Source organism: Bos mutus, chromosome 22 (assembly GCF_027580195.1).
Source record: "Bos mutus isolate GX-2022 chromosome 22, NWIPB_WYAK_1.1, whole genome shotgun sequence".
NCBI lineage: Eukaryota > Metazoa > Chordata > Mammalia > Artiodactyla > Bovidae > Bos > Bos mutus.
In genome coordinates, this window is record NC_091638.1 from 47,363,847 (window position 1) to 47,380,116 (window position 16,270).

The 16,270-nt window shown below is 49.1% G+C and overlaps 1 protein-coding gene across 1 annotated transcript in view; it reads left to right on the top strand.

Annotated features, from left to right (window-relative positions):
• Positions 1-33: 33 nt before the first annotated feature.
• Positions 34-16,270, top strand: part of CHDH (choline dehydrogenase) — a 95,097-nt gene continuing 78,860 nt past the window's right edge. The window contains exon 1 of the mRNA XM_070359812.1: positions 34-324. The gene's annotated coding sequence lies outside the window, so the exon portion shown is untranslated. The remainder of the gene's footprint in view (positions 325-16,270) is intronic.

The window sequence follows — 16,270 nt, forward strand, 5'->3', positions numbered from 1 at the left end:
GGGGTCGCGCGGGATCAATGCCCGGGTCCGAGCGTCTCCCTGGCAGCCACGCACGCGCCGGCCCAGCGCACCGGTGCGTGCGGTGAGCCAGGTGCGCGAGTGCGCGCACGAGCCGCCCGCCCCACCCGGCAGGCCCGCCTGGCGCCCGCTCGCCGCCGGGAGCAGGTCTGGTCCGAGACGCCCGCGGTGCCCCTCCTGGCCGCCCGGAGCGCGCGGAGCGCGGGCGCTGCCGGTTAAAGTGTAGCGGGGCTGGGCCGGGCCGCCGGCGCCAGCTCCTCCGACTCCGCCGCCGACCGTCCCGGCACTCGGACCGACCTGCCCACGGTGAGTAGTGGGGAGGCGCTCGACCCGGGGCCGTGGCCGCACTCCGGAGCCCGCGGCCGGGTCGGGCCGGGAGGTCGAGTGGGTCTGGAGAACCCAGGCTGGACGCCGAGGTTGGCCACCACCCCCCCACCCCCGGGAAACGTGTGGGACGGGAACAGCAGAGTCGCACTGAGTTACTCGCAGAAATTTAAGTTGTGTGTAATTTGTGTAGTAGAAACCGTCCCTATCGCTGGTTTTCTGGTCAATGTATCTTTCCACAAAATGAGACCTGATGCTAACAGTTGGGTCTCCGAAGAAGAAAGTCTTCACGCTTTGGGTTTGGAGGCGAGTTCTTGAGTTTCAGGGAGCTCGGGATTTCTGAGCAAATTTTGCAAATTAAATGCGGCCTCAGAGAGCCGACCTAGCTGCTCAGAACCAAGTAGGGTCTGGGAATTGCGTTTAACTTGATCTCGCTGGTTAATTCTGCGCAGATGGACCAGACCCATTCTTTGAGAGACATAGTGGGTTTGGGGAAAGGTTAATGAAAATCAGCTGGGCTAACAGTGAATCAAAGTGTTTGAAACTCTTCCGCTTTAGGCGCCTGGGTTTGCAGAGGAGGGGGAGGGTGACCAACTCAAGGTCCCTTAAACTTCTAGGCTGAGTTAGCTCCACTCTTTAGATGGGAGACCAAGGCCTAGGGAGGCATGGAGTTGTCAGCTGGTGAAAAGTTGACTTAGTCAAGCAGTTGTTTTGCTGAGGTCCTGTGTACCAGTCCTGGCCCAGCTGCCTGATTCAAATTTTGGCCAGCATGGAGCAGGCCCCAGTCTCAAGGTTGGCTGGGGATTCTGGCATGCACATATGTGAGATGCAGGCGATGTTTTCCTGAGGGTTGGTCTGGTTCCTCATCAAGGTGAGTGGCTCAGGTGAGGGTATTGCCTCACCCATGCCTGGGGCTGGGTCACCCGCGGCCCCTTGCTTAACGTCTCTGAGTTGCTTTGAGCCCTAGCCCTGTAGTCCCAGAGATCACTTGCAGCTCTAATAGTTGTCTGTATTCTTGAGCCAACGTGTGCAGGATGCCCATGCTGGCATGCAAAGGTGCCAGCTAACAGGTGCCCTCAGACTGAGAACGTGGGCGGTGAGAGTATGTTCGAGGGCACGTGGGCTCCCGACTTCTGCCATGGAAGTGCAGATGCAGTCTCATCTTCCTGCTCTTGGGATTACAACCCTTGTCCGTGGGGTGCCAGACGTTTTGGTGATGGTCATTTTTCAGTGTTAGGAAGGTCACCTGGCTGGCTATGCCAGGCCATGGGAAGTCAGTCCCTCTGAGGGCAGTGAGAAGAGGCCGCAATTAGTCTGAATCTGTTCGCTGGACGAATAGCCCAGTGTCTGTATGGGCCAGGCTTCAGGCTGCACCGGCTTTACAGCCATGCCCCAAAGCAGGCCCTGTTGCGAGAGCTTGGGCTCTTGAGGGTCAAGGCTCTGGGGGTGACCAGGGATGCAAAGGTTAGTCCTGGAGACAGAGTTTGTGAGTCAGACATTTATAGGGATTAGTAAAGTAGGGAAACAGTGGAAACAGTGTCAGACTTTATTTTTGGGGGGGGCTCAAAAATCACTGCAGATGGTGATTGCAGCCATGAAATTAAAAGACGCTTACTCCTTGGAAGGAAAGTTATGACCAACCTAGACAGCATATTCAAAAGCAGAGGTATTACTTTGCCAACAAAGGTCCGTCTAGTCAAGGCTATGGTTTTTCCAGTGGTTATGTATGGATGTGAGAGTTGGACTGTGAAGAAGGCTGAGCGCCGAAGAATTGATGCTTTTGAACTGTGGTATTGGAGAAGACTCTTGAGAGTCCCTTGGACTGCAAGGAGATCCAACCAGTCCATTCTGAAGGAGATCAACCCTGGGTGTTCTTTGGAAGGAATGATGCTAAAGCTGAAACTCCAATACTTTGGCCACCTCATATGAAGAGTTGACTCATTGGAAAAGACCCTGATGCTGGGAGGGATTGGGGGCAGGAGGAGAAGGGGACGACAGAGGATGAAATGGCTGGATGGTATCACCGACTCAATGGACATGAGTTTGAGTGAACTCTGGGAGTTGGTGATGGACAGGGAGGCCTGGTGTGCTGCGATTCATGGGGTCGCAAACAGTTGGACACGACTGAGCAACTGAAATGAACTGGAAGAGGGGTAGAGAAGGAAATGGCGCCCCACTCCAGTACTCTTGCGTGGAGAATCCCGTGGACAGAGGAGCCTGGTGGGCTACTGTCTGTGGGGTCGCACAGAGTCGGACCCGACTGAAGCGACTTAGCAGCAGAGAGGGGAGGTGGATAGGGTCCCAGGAATGGATATTCCCTATTCCCTTCTTTCTGTAAGATCCTAGAGTGAGGGAGCAGCCATGGTGTCAGGTGAGACAGAAGGGCCAAGAGAGGCCTGGCCTGCGGTGGACCCCTGACTTAGATCTTCGGCAAGAAGTGTTGAGACAAGGCATGAGAGGAAGTGGCTTTCGAGATGGGAGAAGGCTGGTTTTCTTCCAAGAATGAGCAAGGTTGAGATAGTTTCTCCAGGAAAAGAAGCTGATGGGCAAAGGAGAGGAGAAAGGCGAGGTGAGCAAAATGCCAAGGTGGCTGAGCATCAGGTCGAAGGAGTGGGAGGGGGGAACCAGAGCAGCGGATGCTGGCCATTGACTTGGGATGCAGACCGAGTGACCTCCCCATGCCCTGGGTGCAGGGCTGGGCATGTGTGGGCACAGAGATGACACCGCCCTGTCTCTGGTTCTCTGCTGCCCATGGCCGGGTCTGAAGGCAGGACCGCAGAGTGAGTAGTCCCGAGTGATCCCTTTAGCCACGGCTGGTGTGCTCTGTGGGCCAGGAAGTGTGCCTGTTCAGTAGGAGGGGTCCACACTGGCTCGGATGGTCATTCTGAAAAGTGTTCCTCCGTGAGAGGGCCTTGCTGGTTAAGCATGGAGCCTCCAAGCTGGCCTGCTGGAAGGAACGCCGTTTGTTGCAACGCCTGAGCCCAGTAGTGCCGTAGCTTTGTTAATGGGATGCAGGGCCCCTGTGGGTCAGGAGGTCTCAGCTGCTTCCCCTGTGACTCTGGAAGTCTTGGCCCTTCTCAGAGCCTCGGTTTCCTTTGCTGTCAAGTGTAATGGCAGTGAGGTGACTCAGGTCTGTGAGGCAAGTGCAGATACTCTCACCTTTCCTCTTTGGCCATGAGTTCTGCTGCATCTGCATTTCTGAAGGAGCCTTGTACAGCATTCCTTCTTGTCTGAGTATTTAGTAGGTGCTTATTAAATGCTTGAATGAATCAATGAATGAATGCATACCTTCCTCCAAGCCGGGGGCCCAAGCCTGCCCAATCAGAGCTGGTTTGGGTTTCCTTCTACTCTTCCTTCTCTGGTGGGGTGAGGAGCATCTCATCTGGACTCTGGAGGACCCCTCTGTCCACTACCCATGGCCCTGGCCCCAGAGTCCCCTGGGACAGGCTCTGTGCTGCCACTGGGTTCACATCTCCTGGCTGTGCTATTCGTTCCCCAGTGCCACCCTTGAGCGAGGCTCTGGGTGTCGTAGGGCCTCAGTTTCCCCTCCGTAACATGGGGCTGACGTCAGTCCTGCTGGCCTGGCAGGGCTGTTGGGAGACTCTTAAGGGGTGGGAAAAAACTGGAGGACTTAAAGGTGCTGTGTATATTTAAGGACAGGGGAGGTGGGACAAGAAAAAGACAAATGAGCCTGGCTTTGACAAGGAGATTCCTTTGGACCCAAGTGCAGAGACACCTTCAGGCCGTCCCTTTGGTCGGCCTCTTTGTTTCTCTGTCCTCCCCGTCCCCAGGAACAAGGCCATTAGAGGTTGTTGACCTGTCCCAGGCCCGGCCTCCACCCACACAGGTGGAATTTTCCACTTTTTTTTTTTTTCAAACATTAATCAAGGCCCCAGCCGGTCAACAGTGGATTCATTGTCTCTTGAAGAGCAAGATTCAAGCTGTTTCTGGCAGACACTGGCTGCCTCCCAGGGCCCCAGCGGCCCACCCAACTGGATGGGCTGTACTGGGGGCACCTCCACCCACAGTATCGCACCCCCCCCACCGCCCGTGTTCTCCAGTTGTGGAGTTTTGCAGAGTCAGTGGTCATGCACACTTTGAGGCAGGGACCCAGAGGCCCCCCTGAGTGTTTGCCCCCTGTCCCCAGCAGGGCCACAGAGCCACAAACGGCCTCTCTGCTGCAGTGAGGAGGGCTGGCCCAGGAGGGCTCACTGGGTTAGTCCCTGTTAATACTACGAAACCCTGTGAGGCCGCAGCCTGTGTGTGCTTGCCTCGATCTCCACACGCACTGCCACCCTGGGCCTGGGGAAAGTCCAGAGCGCAGAGGAGGTGGGCACTGCTATTCCGTCAAAGCCCCATCTGTACTTGGGTGACTGAGGCAGCCTGGGCCCAAGGCGGGGTTACTGGAGAAGTTGGTGGCGGGGAGCAGTGGCAGGTGGGGCTCATACCACAGGGCTGGCCGTGTATTTCTCCATCAGTGATGCTTTAAGGACTCTGTTATTAGTAATATCCCTGTTATTCATAGTCACAGCGTCACTCTCCGTACTGAAGGGGATGAGTGAGGATGCAGGGAGGAGAGCAAGGAGGGAGTAAGGCCACGGTATGAACTTGACAAAATTACCACGTGCTTTTGACTTTATGCCTGTAATTCTCTGAAGGGTGTTTTTGGCTCATTTCTTTTTCCTCTCATAACCAACCTAAGGAATGGGCAGCTCTGTTCCCATTTTATCGATGTGGAAACTGAGGCCCAGAGTTGCTAAACCATGAGTGGTGACAGAGTTGAGACCACAAACCATGGATCTTGACCTCCGGCTCCTTTCACTCTTTTTTTTTTTAAGTAGTGAAACTTGAACGTGAAGCCTCAGTATATATGACACACATACAGATGGTGATGTTGCATATTAGTGTGAGTTATCTTGTAAGTTCATCTTTGTAATTTATGTGTGTGTGTTTGACTTAAATATTCACAACCTAATAGTCAAGAGCTATGTTTCACTCACTGGGAATTTTTAGGACTTCAAGCTCAGGAGGCAGCATCTCAAGTGACCATGAGAGAACTGCTCCAAGGAGGCCAGGCTGGAATAGCCAGGTTATACAGAAGTCTTACAACAAAGGGCAGGTAGTCTGAACATCAGGAGGTTATTGTTAAGTAAAGAAATCCAGATAACCCAGGTTAAGGAATCCAGCACTTTTCCGTGTATGAGAGGATGTACGGTCTGAGCTCACTGAAATCATTCCTTTGATGTGTACCTCACTTATCTGGGGCCAGTATCCTGTGTATTTTTTTAAATTACTTTATTTTTATTTGGCTGCGCTGGGTCGTGGTTGTGGCGTGCAGGGGCTTCTCTCTAGTTGTAGCACGTGAGTTTCTCATTGCGATGAAATTTTAAAATTATTTTAAGAGAGTTTTCCCGAAAGCTGTTATCTCATTTACATTTACTGTAAAGCTTCATCATATCAAGTTATTTTGCTTGCAACAGATGCAATAACGTCCGTCTTATTTGACTTCTGTTAAACCTAGGTATGGAGAAGGCAATGGCACCCCACTCCAGTACTCTTGCCTGGAAAATCCCATGGATGGAGGAGCCTGGAAGGCTGCAGTCCATGGGGTCGCTGAGGGTCGGACATGACTGAGCGACTTCACTTTCACTTTTCTCTTTCATGCATTGGAGAAGGAAATGGCAACCCACTCCAGTGTTCTTGCCTGGAGAATCCCAGGGAGGGGGGAGCCTGATGGGCTGCCGTCTATGGGGTCACACAGAGTCGGACACGACTGAAGTGACTTAGCAGTAGCAGCAGCATCTTAATATTCAATATTTCTCAGTTCACGTGAACCTGAAAGTCATTTTGGCCTGTTTCTCTTTATTTGTAAGTACTTTCTTTGAAATTAAATAGAGCTCTTTATAAATTCAATGTTGATGATACTATCCTTTCCAGAGGCAGAGATATCTCATAGGTGCAATGTGTACATAGGCATATAAATAGGCAAAACTAGAGATCTCATGGTTTTACCTAATTATGAATCAGGTATCACAATATAAACTTGCTAGTTTACAAAGAAAAGTTGGAATACATTACACTGGCCAGCTCAGATGATTAAGGTTTTACTCTTTGTGAAGTTTGGCTGAGGGAACTTTTCCAGCCCCGTGAACTTTAGAATTGTCACTTTGTCTCTTTTTTTCCTTGGTTTCAGGTATTGCCTGATTGAGCTAATTAGGCTCAGTTTCAGGTCCTGTGGCCTGTATTTACATTTTTGTCCTGTGGAGATTTGCAAGAGACAGACAGTTGCTTTTAGTTCCCCAGAGAACAGGTCTTTCACCTAAAGGATACTGAAAGATTGATTTCCCCAACTGTATATTATCAGTGAGAAGATTTCTAGCTTACCTGAAATGTACGAGTTCTGTGAAAGAGTTTCAGATACCTTCAAAAGCTTGTATAAGGCCTTCAACAAAGACCCTCATTCCGAGTTTACCAGTTAAACCCAGAGAAAAATCACTACTTTTATTTTTTTACTAGCTCTTGAATTTTAGTTTGCAGTTTTTGCTTATTTGTATGGCTCAGGAAATCCTATTGGTTTCCTTTAGAATGTTTAGTATTTCCTGAGGGGCAGATTTATATACCTTGTCTTGAAATGCCATATAGTATTTCCCAGTGAAGCATGCCTGTCCTACAACATAATTAAACAAAAGAGATGATAATCATCTTCTATAAAGCCCATTAAATATACCAGTTTGATACACTTTCATCTCAATTTTGTCAACTTTTATACCTTTACTTTTCGTTAGTGTCTGATTAACAAGCTTTCATCTTATAGGAAGACTTTCAGTTTTTGTCTTTTTATTCAGTGTTTCCTGCCCATTTATCTGTTTTTATATAAAAGGCTCTGGGATCCCCAGAGAGAGGTTCAGTGGAACTCAGGCCCTTTGGCCTATCTGTTGCCCCAAATAATTGCTGGTCTGGTACTCAGTGTAAATTTTTCTAGCTCATTAAATATTTATTTTAACACTGGGGGTGAATAGATCAGACTTGTTTGGCTTTTACTGTTGGGAACTAGTGGGGGTATCCTTTGGCCCATTTAACTTTAGGTAGTATAATATAAAACCTTGTGTTTTAACCACATAAATGTCCATTTTATTTATCATACTCTAAACAACCATATAAAGATTTCTTTATTCATTTGAGATAATTCCTTTAAAATTTTTTACCTTTTTGGAAATAGTATCTAGAATTTCCTTATAGGATTTTTCCCGAAAACCCTAATTATTGTACTGCTTTTGTTATCATCTGTAAGACCCATTGAGGGGAAGCAAAGACCACAAATGAAGCTTCCCAAACCAGTTTTTCTTACTTGTTTTAAACTACAGAAGTTCTTAATTATTAGATATATTTTTTCCACCTTAAATTTGATTTTTGTTTTTATCAGTTCAGTTCAGTCGCTCAGTCATGTCTGACTCTTTGTGACCCCATGAACCGCAGCACGCCAGACCTCCCTGTCCATCACCAACTCCCGGAGCTCACTCAAACTCATGTCCATCGAGTCGGTGATGCCATCCAGCCAACTCATCCTCTGTTGTCCGCCTTCTTCTCCTGCCCCCAATCCCTCCCAGCATCAGGGTCTTTTCCAATGAGTCAACTCTTCACATGAGGTGGCCAAAGTATTGGAGTTTCAGCTTCAGCATCAGTCCCTCCAATGAACACCCAGGACTGATCTCTTTTAGGATGGACTGATTGGATCTCCTTGCAGTCCAAGGGACTTGCAAGAGTCTTCTCCAACACCACAGTTCAAAAGCATCAATTCTTCGGCACTCAGCTTTCTTCACAGTCCAACTCTCACACCCATACATGACCACTGGAAAAACCATAGCCTTGACTAGACAGACGTTTGTTGGCAAAGTAATGTCTCTGCTTTTGACTATGCTATCTATGTTGGTCATAACTTTCCTTCCAAGGAGTAAGCGTCTTTTAATTTCATGGCTGCAATCACCATCTGCAGTGACTTTGGAGCCCCCAAAAATAAAGTCTGACACTGTTTCCAGTGTTTCCCTGTCTATTTCCCATGAACTGTGTTTATAGGTACCAATAAAACAGCTTTATAATGAGAGTGCTATATATTCACCAGTTTGTTTCTCCAGTTTTAAAGGGATCCATCATTTGACCATTAATAAAATATATATTAATAGTGATTCAAACCACTGAAGTGCATGAGGCTTCCTCATAAGAGAGTGGGGCAGGATATTACCTAAGCAACATCCAGAGGGTTTGCTCTCAAAATAGCATGGCAGAGGTCAAGTTTTCAAAACAAGTACATGTAGACACACACATACACCGAATGTCCTAGGAAGATCATGTAGAAGTTTACAGCTCAAAGACCCGGAAGAGGAATGGAAGCTTTCCCCTAGAAGAACTTTGTTTAACATCAAAATTCTGAAAAGATATTTTTGTCAAGCCAGCTTTTTAACCTTAATTTAACTGCACATGCAGTAAGAGAGGCCTCTCATTTTTAGGGCAAGATTTCCTTTAGTTCCCAATTAAGTAGGTACTTGTAAGTTTTGTATGTACATTCACCTGCCTGGGGAATTAGCTGGAGGTTGGCAGTCTGCCATTCCTTTTATCTGTTTGTACCTGTGCTGGGCTTCGTTGCGGTGCGGGCTCTCTCTAGCTGTGGTGAACAGGGGCCACTCTCTCGATGCAGTGTGCAGGCTTCTCATTGCAGGGGCTTCTGTTTCGCAGAGCACAGGCTCTAGGGTACACGGGCTTCAGCAGTGGTGGCTCCCAAGCTCTAGAACGCAGGCTCAGCAGTTGTGGTGCGTGGGCTTACGGCTCCGCAGCGTGACGGATCTTCCCAGATCAGGGATCAAACCCGTGTCTCCCACATTGGCAGGTGGATTCTGAGCCACCAGGGAAGTCCTCCTTTATCTTTTATTTTTTAACCTTTATTTCCCATTCTGAAGTTGGTTTGCTGAAATAAAATGACTAGTGATGATTCAGTGTGATGCGTCAGTGTGCCGCTTGAGAGCGTGAGTCCTCTAGGTTTGGCGTCAGATTTTGTTTCGGCTCCCTCTTAGGTGTCTTGGGTTCTCCGAGTGGCATGTAAGACTACCATGGTGTTCAGATCTCAGCGTGGTCAGTTTTTCTTCGAGTCCCTGGTTGAGCGGGTTGTTAGTGAAATGAGTGGGTCTCCCTATAGGGACAGCTGCCCAGAATGCGGTCTGGCCACCACCTCTCCTGCAAGTTTCTTAGTTACCTCAGCCAGGAGGAGAGAGTCCCTTCTTTGGAGCTCCGAAGCGCTCATAAATTTCAGTTTTGTTTTTTTTTTTTAATTTTGACAGTCTCTATTAAGGTCGCCGATTCAAGGAAAACCAACAAGCCAGTCTTCCCCCCAATGACTCAGGTGGGAGTTAAACCTTCAGTTCAGTTCAGTCGCTCCGTCATGTCCGACTCTTTGCGACCCCATGAATCGCAGCACACCAGGCCTCCCATTCCATCACCAACTCCTGGAGTTCACTCAGACTCACGTCCATCGAGTCGGTAATGCCATCCAGCCATCTCATCCTCTGTCGTCCCCTTCTCCTCCTGCCCCCAATCCCTCCCAGCATCAGAGTCTTTTCCAATGAGTCAACTCTTTGCATGAGGTGGCCAAAGTACTGGAGTTTCAGCTTTAGCATCATTCCTTCCAAAGAAATCCCAGGGTTGATCTCCTTCAGAATGGACTGGTTGGATCTCCTTGCAGTCCAAGGGACTCTCAGGAGTCTTCTCCAACACCACAGTTCAAAAGCATCAATTCTTCGGCGCTCAGCCTTCTTCACAGTCCAACTCTCACATCCATACATGACCACTGGAAAAACCATAGCCTTGACTAGACGGACCTTTGTTGGCAAAGTAATGTCTCTGCTTTTGAATATGCTATCTAGGTTGGTCATAACTTTGCTTCCAAGGAGTAAGCGTCTTTTAATTTCATGGCTACAGTCACCATCTGCAGTGATTTTGGAGCCCCCCAAAATAAAGTCTGACACTGTTTCCACTGTTTCCCCATCTATTTCCCATAAAGTGATGGGACCAGATGCCATGATCTTGTTTTCTGAATGCTGAGTTTTAAGCCAACTTTTTCACTCTCCTCTTTCACCTTCATCAAGAGGCTTTTTAGTTCCTCTTCACTTTCTGCCATAAGGGTGGTGTCATCTGCATATCTTACGTTATCATAAGTTAAACCTTACTCAATGTTTAACTGAGCAGTCTTCCCAGCCTTTAAGCTGAGAATAACCACTCACTATCTAAACCGAGTCTGCCAGTGCCTTTTACACTGAGCAGAATCTTCCCAGTACTTCAGCTGAGGATAACCGAGGTACCACTTCTGGAAACTAAGTTTCAAAGATAACTTATTTCCCCAGTATATGAAACTTAATGATCATCAACCGATAATGGGAGATCCTAGAACTAAGGAGAGACTCACCCAGAGTTGTCTGGACTCCTCAAAGAGGTGGGTGGGCACAAGTCGCCTCTGCTGGTACCAAGGCTCCAGATCCTTGTAGAGTTCAGGTGAAGGAGAGGAATCTGCTCTGGTCCCTTCATCAGTCTCCATAACTGTAAACAAAAAATATTCACAACCTTAAAGTTGAGAGTTCTGTTTGATTTGGCGGGAATTTTTAGGACTTCGTGTCAAGAAGGCAGCATCTCAAGTAAACCTGAGAGTTGCTCTGGGGAAGTGGAGGGAGGAGCCAGGTTATATACGAGCTTTGCAACAAAGGGCAGGTAGTCTGAACATCAAAAAATTATTGGGAGTTAAAGAAAACCAGATATCTCAAGCTAAGAGGTTTAGCACTTTTCTGTGCATGGGAAGATCCATGAGTCTGCCTCAGCTGAAATCATTCCTTTGCTATGCCCCTCAGCGCTCAGGGGCCAGTATCCTGAGTTTCTTCAGGGCTCACTGTCCGGAGTGGCTGCAGTGTGATGGCTGCTATACGGCAGGTATTCCTTCCTTCCTGAGTTCCCTCCGGGCTCAGCAGCTCACCATCGGTGGTGGCTGCAATTGCTGATGTCTGTGACATCCTTCATTTACTGATACGGCAGGAAATATTCCATTTCTTATTTGCATGTCATAGAACAGCAATACTGTTTTCTGTGAAACCAGGAAACCCCATGAAACCTGTGAAACTCTTGAAACCAGGACCCGTGGGTGCAGGTTGATGTCATCCAGCAGCCCTGCTGCCTGATTGATTTCTGTACTTCCATTCAGTGATAGAGCTGTTTGTAGTTGGCCCAAGGAAAACAGTGGACGTTTTTGAAGCAGTTCGCCTGGCATTCCTTAGGGCTCTCTGCAGCTAAGCCCCTCCAGCAGCTTGAGAGGGACACGTGGACATGTGTGGGAAAGCTGGCTGACTCACCTCTCACTGTTGGTTTACAGATCAAAGTGGCTGGCTACCTACCCCTGGGGCTGCTCCAGGGTTTGATTTGGTGCCCCTGCCATGCTGTGGCTGGGATGGCACTTTGAGAGGGGCGTGTTCCACACCTCCTGGGCCTTGTGGCCGTACGTGGAGAGTGGCTCCAAGCCTGTGGTAGTGCCTGAGTGAACGTGGGTTGAAGATCAAGGAGGCCTGGCAGCTGCTGCTGTCTACCCTCTGCTCAGCCCTGTGTTTGCAGCAGATGCCAGAACTGGCATTGCCAGCAGTGGGAAGGGACACTTTGTCCTGGGGCCTTGGGCAGGCCACCTCAGCAGATGGGCCTGGGCCCCCAGGGGTTGACGTCCAGTCCTTAGTAGCATGTCTTCAGCTCCCTCTGAAGGACCACACTTGTTTGGTTTTTAAATTTTAATCTTGAGTGAAATGATTTTTAAAATGTAATTAAAGTTGTTATGATAAAAACAAAGATACCTTGCATTTAAGCCCATTATCTTATTAGGAAACGCGAGAGACTTCAAGTCACTGTGTCAGATTGGTGGGAACATTTGTAAAACTGCCTTTTGATTCGATGCTTATCTTTCACAGACAAAAATAGCATGCAGGCTGGCCCTGCCCACCACAACCCCCCACCCCCACCTCGAGCCTGAACCCTTCACATCTGGGTGTGAGGTGGGTGTTTCTTAATTGAGATTTTTTAAACTGATTGAAAATGTGTTTGAAGGAGGAAGCAGATAGCAAACCTTTGTGGAATGCCCCGACTTCTGTGGAAGAGGGTGGAGTCCACGAGCCAAGACCAGGCTCCCGGCCTCAGCGTTTCTCCCGCTCTGCCTTCTTTCTTTTAGTCCGTTAGCAGAGAGATTTGAGACTCAAAACAGACAGCAAAAACGAAAGCCCTTTTTGTTGTGGAAACTTTGGAACACGTACAGAATTAGCCAGAAGAGCGCATTGAACCCCACGTGCCACCCCCTCACGGGTGATCCTGGTCTGTTTGCCCCCCAAATCCCTGGGTTATAAACAAAATCCCAGATACCACTTTTTTTTTTTCTGTTGGTATTTCAGTAGGTATTTCTGAAAGAGTCACTGTAAGCCACATAACCACGAGACCAGTGTCACATCTGACAGACAGTGACCTCTAAATACCCTCCGGTATCCACTCAGTGTTCAGATTCTCAGGACCTGAATGAGATCCATGGGTCATTCTCTCTCCACGTTTGGGTTTCCCTCCGTCTCTCTCTACCTTGTTTGTTTTTCACTTGAACTTGTGGAAGAAATGCCCCTTGGCCTGCATTCCGTGCATGGGATCCCTCGGGTCCTTTCATACCTTCCTCTGACATTCGAATTTCCTCTGAATCGGTGGGTGGATTTAGCAGTGTGAGCAGACTCGGGCCTGGGAGTTTTTGGTGAGGATATTTCATTGTGTCACCCCTGTCTCCACTTGAGGGAAAATCATTTGATTTTTCAGTTGCGTCCTGGTGGTAGGGATACTGCTAGGATGCCAGCGGGACTTGGTGGGGACTGGCCCACGGATAGGCCGAGGTGGGCAGATTCCTTAGTGCCAACCCCACCCCTTACAAGAGCTGTCACTGCCCCTCTGTGCCTCGGTTTCCATTTTTGCCTCCTCTTGTGAAGTGAACACTGTGTTTTTACACACTAGTCAATAACACGTGGACTTCCCAGCTGGCACAGTGGTAAAGCAACCGCCTGCAATGCAAAAGACATGGGTGCCATCCCTGGGTCGGGAAGATCCCCTGGAGAAGGAAATGGCAACCCACTCCAGTATTCGTGCCTGGAAAATTCTGTGGACAGAGGAGCTGGTCAGGCTACAGTCCATGGGGTTGCAATCAGTCAGACACAACTGAGTAACTGAACACGCACACACACACACACACTAACAAGCATTTACTGAGTGTCTTAGTTTTCTGAATGTTGAGCTTTAAGCCAACTTTTTCACTCTCTTTCACTTTCATCAAGAGGCTTTTTAGTTCCTCTTCACTTTTTGCCATAAGGGTGGTGTCATCTGCATATCTGAGGTTAGTGATATTTCTCCCGGCAATCTTGATTCCAGCTTGTGCTTCTTCCAGCCCAGCATTTCTCATGATGTACTCTGAATATAAGTTAAATAAGCAGGGTGACAATATACAGCCTTGATGTACTCCTTTTCCTATTTGGAACCAGTCTGCTGTTCCATGTCCAGTTCTAACTGTTGCTTCCTGACCTGCATACAAATTTCTCAAGAGGCAGGTCAGGTGGTCTGGTATTCCCATCTCTTTCAGAATTTTCCACAGTTTATTGTGATCCACACAGTCAAAGGCTTTGGCACAGTCAATAAAGCAGAAATAGATGTTTTTCTGGAATTGTCTTGCTTTTTCGATGATCCAGCGGATGTTGGCAATTTGATCTCTGGTTCCTCTGCCTTTTCTAAAACCAGCTTGAACATCTGGAAGTTCACGATAGATGGGGAAACAGTGGAAACAATGTCAGACTTTATTTTTGGAGGCTCCAAAATCACTGCAGTTGGTGATTGCAGCCATGAAATTAAAAGATGCTTACTCCTTGGAAGGAAAGTTATGACCAACCTAGATAGCATATTCAAAAGCAGAGACATTATTTTGCCAACAAAGGCTGGATGGCATTACCAACTCGACGGACGTGAGTTTGAGTGAGCTCCGGGAGTTGGTGATGGACAGGGAGGCCTGGTGTGCTGCGATTCATGAGGTCGCAGAGTCGGACATGACTGAGGAACTGAACTGAACTGAATTGAGTGTCTACTCTGTGCCTGGCTCTGGGAGCTATGAGCTCCATCCCCCGCTGATTGTGAATAAATAAACATGGTCATGGCTCTGGACAGGCTCTACTATAGAAATCTTGGTAGACCACGGTCACTCTGCCACTGAGCCTGGCACAAAGGGGACCTTCAGCGCCCCCGAGAGGGAAGAACAGTCTCTCTTCCTGATGTTATGCCTTTACCGTGTAAGCGGGCAATGCCAGGGTCTTCTGTCCCTGCAGCCCACCTCTGGTTTTGGCTCAGACTTACCCAGACCCACCGCAGTGGGTCCCTCCGCATCCTCACTTTCACGTGGGCCTTCTCTGCTGCAGGAACCCACTCACCCAGGTTCGGGCAGCCCCGAGTGCAGGGGCGTTCATGTCTGGAGGGGCTCCTTTGTATCTCAGGACCAGCTCCAGAGGCTTCGTCCCTGATCCCCAGCATGTCAGGGAGGGTCCCCGTGGGAATTGAGTCCCTGGCAGCAACCACAGTATTGCACGTGCCTCCAAAGTGCATCTGTGGGAGCACACCAGCAGCACAGATTGGATCCACAGACACGCCTGCGAGGGAAGGAGGAGATGGCAGGCAACCCCGGGAGCTGCCCCTGGGTGGTAAGGTTTCCCATCTTACCCTGCTGTTGGTGAGACCACCACCATGGGGGTTTGAGAAAGCAGGGAGGTCACTGTGGGAGTCAGGAACTGTGAACGGAGGGCAGATGCCTGGAATGCACGGTGCGAGGTCTCACTGCAGAGGTGAGGAGGGAGGAGCTGCAAACATCAGAGGCCCCGCAGAGGCCAGTGCCCACGTCAGCAACCAGAAACCCCCTGGCCTGGGTCACACAGCAGTCCCGGCAGAGCTGGGGATGAAAGCCTGGCCTTCGCTTGGTGTCAGACTTGGGGCTCCCTACTGGGGCTCTTTTGGCAGCCTGAGCAGCCTCTGCCCGGTCCTGTGGCCCACCCTCAGCCCCAGGAGGGCCCAGGCCGCCAGAGTTGTCTCTGAGGCAGCGAATGGTTAGCTGTTTCAAGAGAAGAGGGGTAAGTTCTGATTGATTTGTTTATTTGGCACCAAGATGTGGGAGATGAGAGTTTTAGGAAGAGAAACTTGACTTTTGAAGAAAATAAATCTTTTTAATTAAAAGATAAAGTATTTATAAAGATAAACATGAAGTATTTCCTGCTGTGCTGTGCTTTTGTGACTTCATGGACTGTAGCCTGCCAGGCTCCTCTGTCCATGAGATTTCCCAGGCGAAAATACCGGAGTGGATTGCCATTTCCTGCTCCAGGGGATCTTCCTGACCCTGGGATGCAAGTCACGTCTCTTGCATCTCCTGCATTGGCAGGCAGATTCTTTGCCACTGTCCCACCTGGGAAGCCCCAATCAACATGAAAGTATACTGATGTGAATTTTCATTTGTATAAAAATTATGTATGTATAATTGCACACCCAGGTGATCATCACCAGGTCAGGATCCATAATGTTCCCTGTGCCCTTTCTTTTGTATTTAGGATCTGGGTTCCTAAATCCAAACCCACACCTCCTGCAGTGGAAGCACAGAGTCTTACCCACTGGACTGCCAGGGAAGGCCCACCCTGTCCCCTAAGTGGTAGCTCTCTCTGCCCCGGCACAGATGTATGAATTGAGCGCCCACGTCTCAGACAGCCAAGGTGTGGCAGCCGTAGGCTGCGTGCTGGCCCAGCCCCGTCACATCTCTGCTCCGCCTTACAGAGGGCCAGGCTCTGCATTGGGACCCAGGCCACAGAGCCTTTGG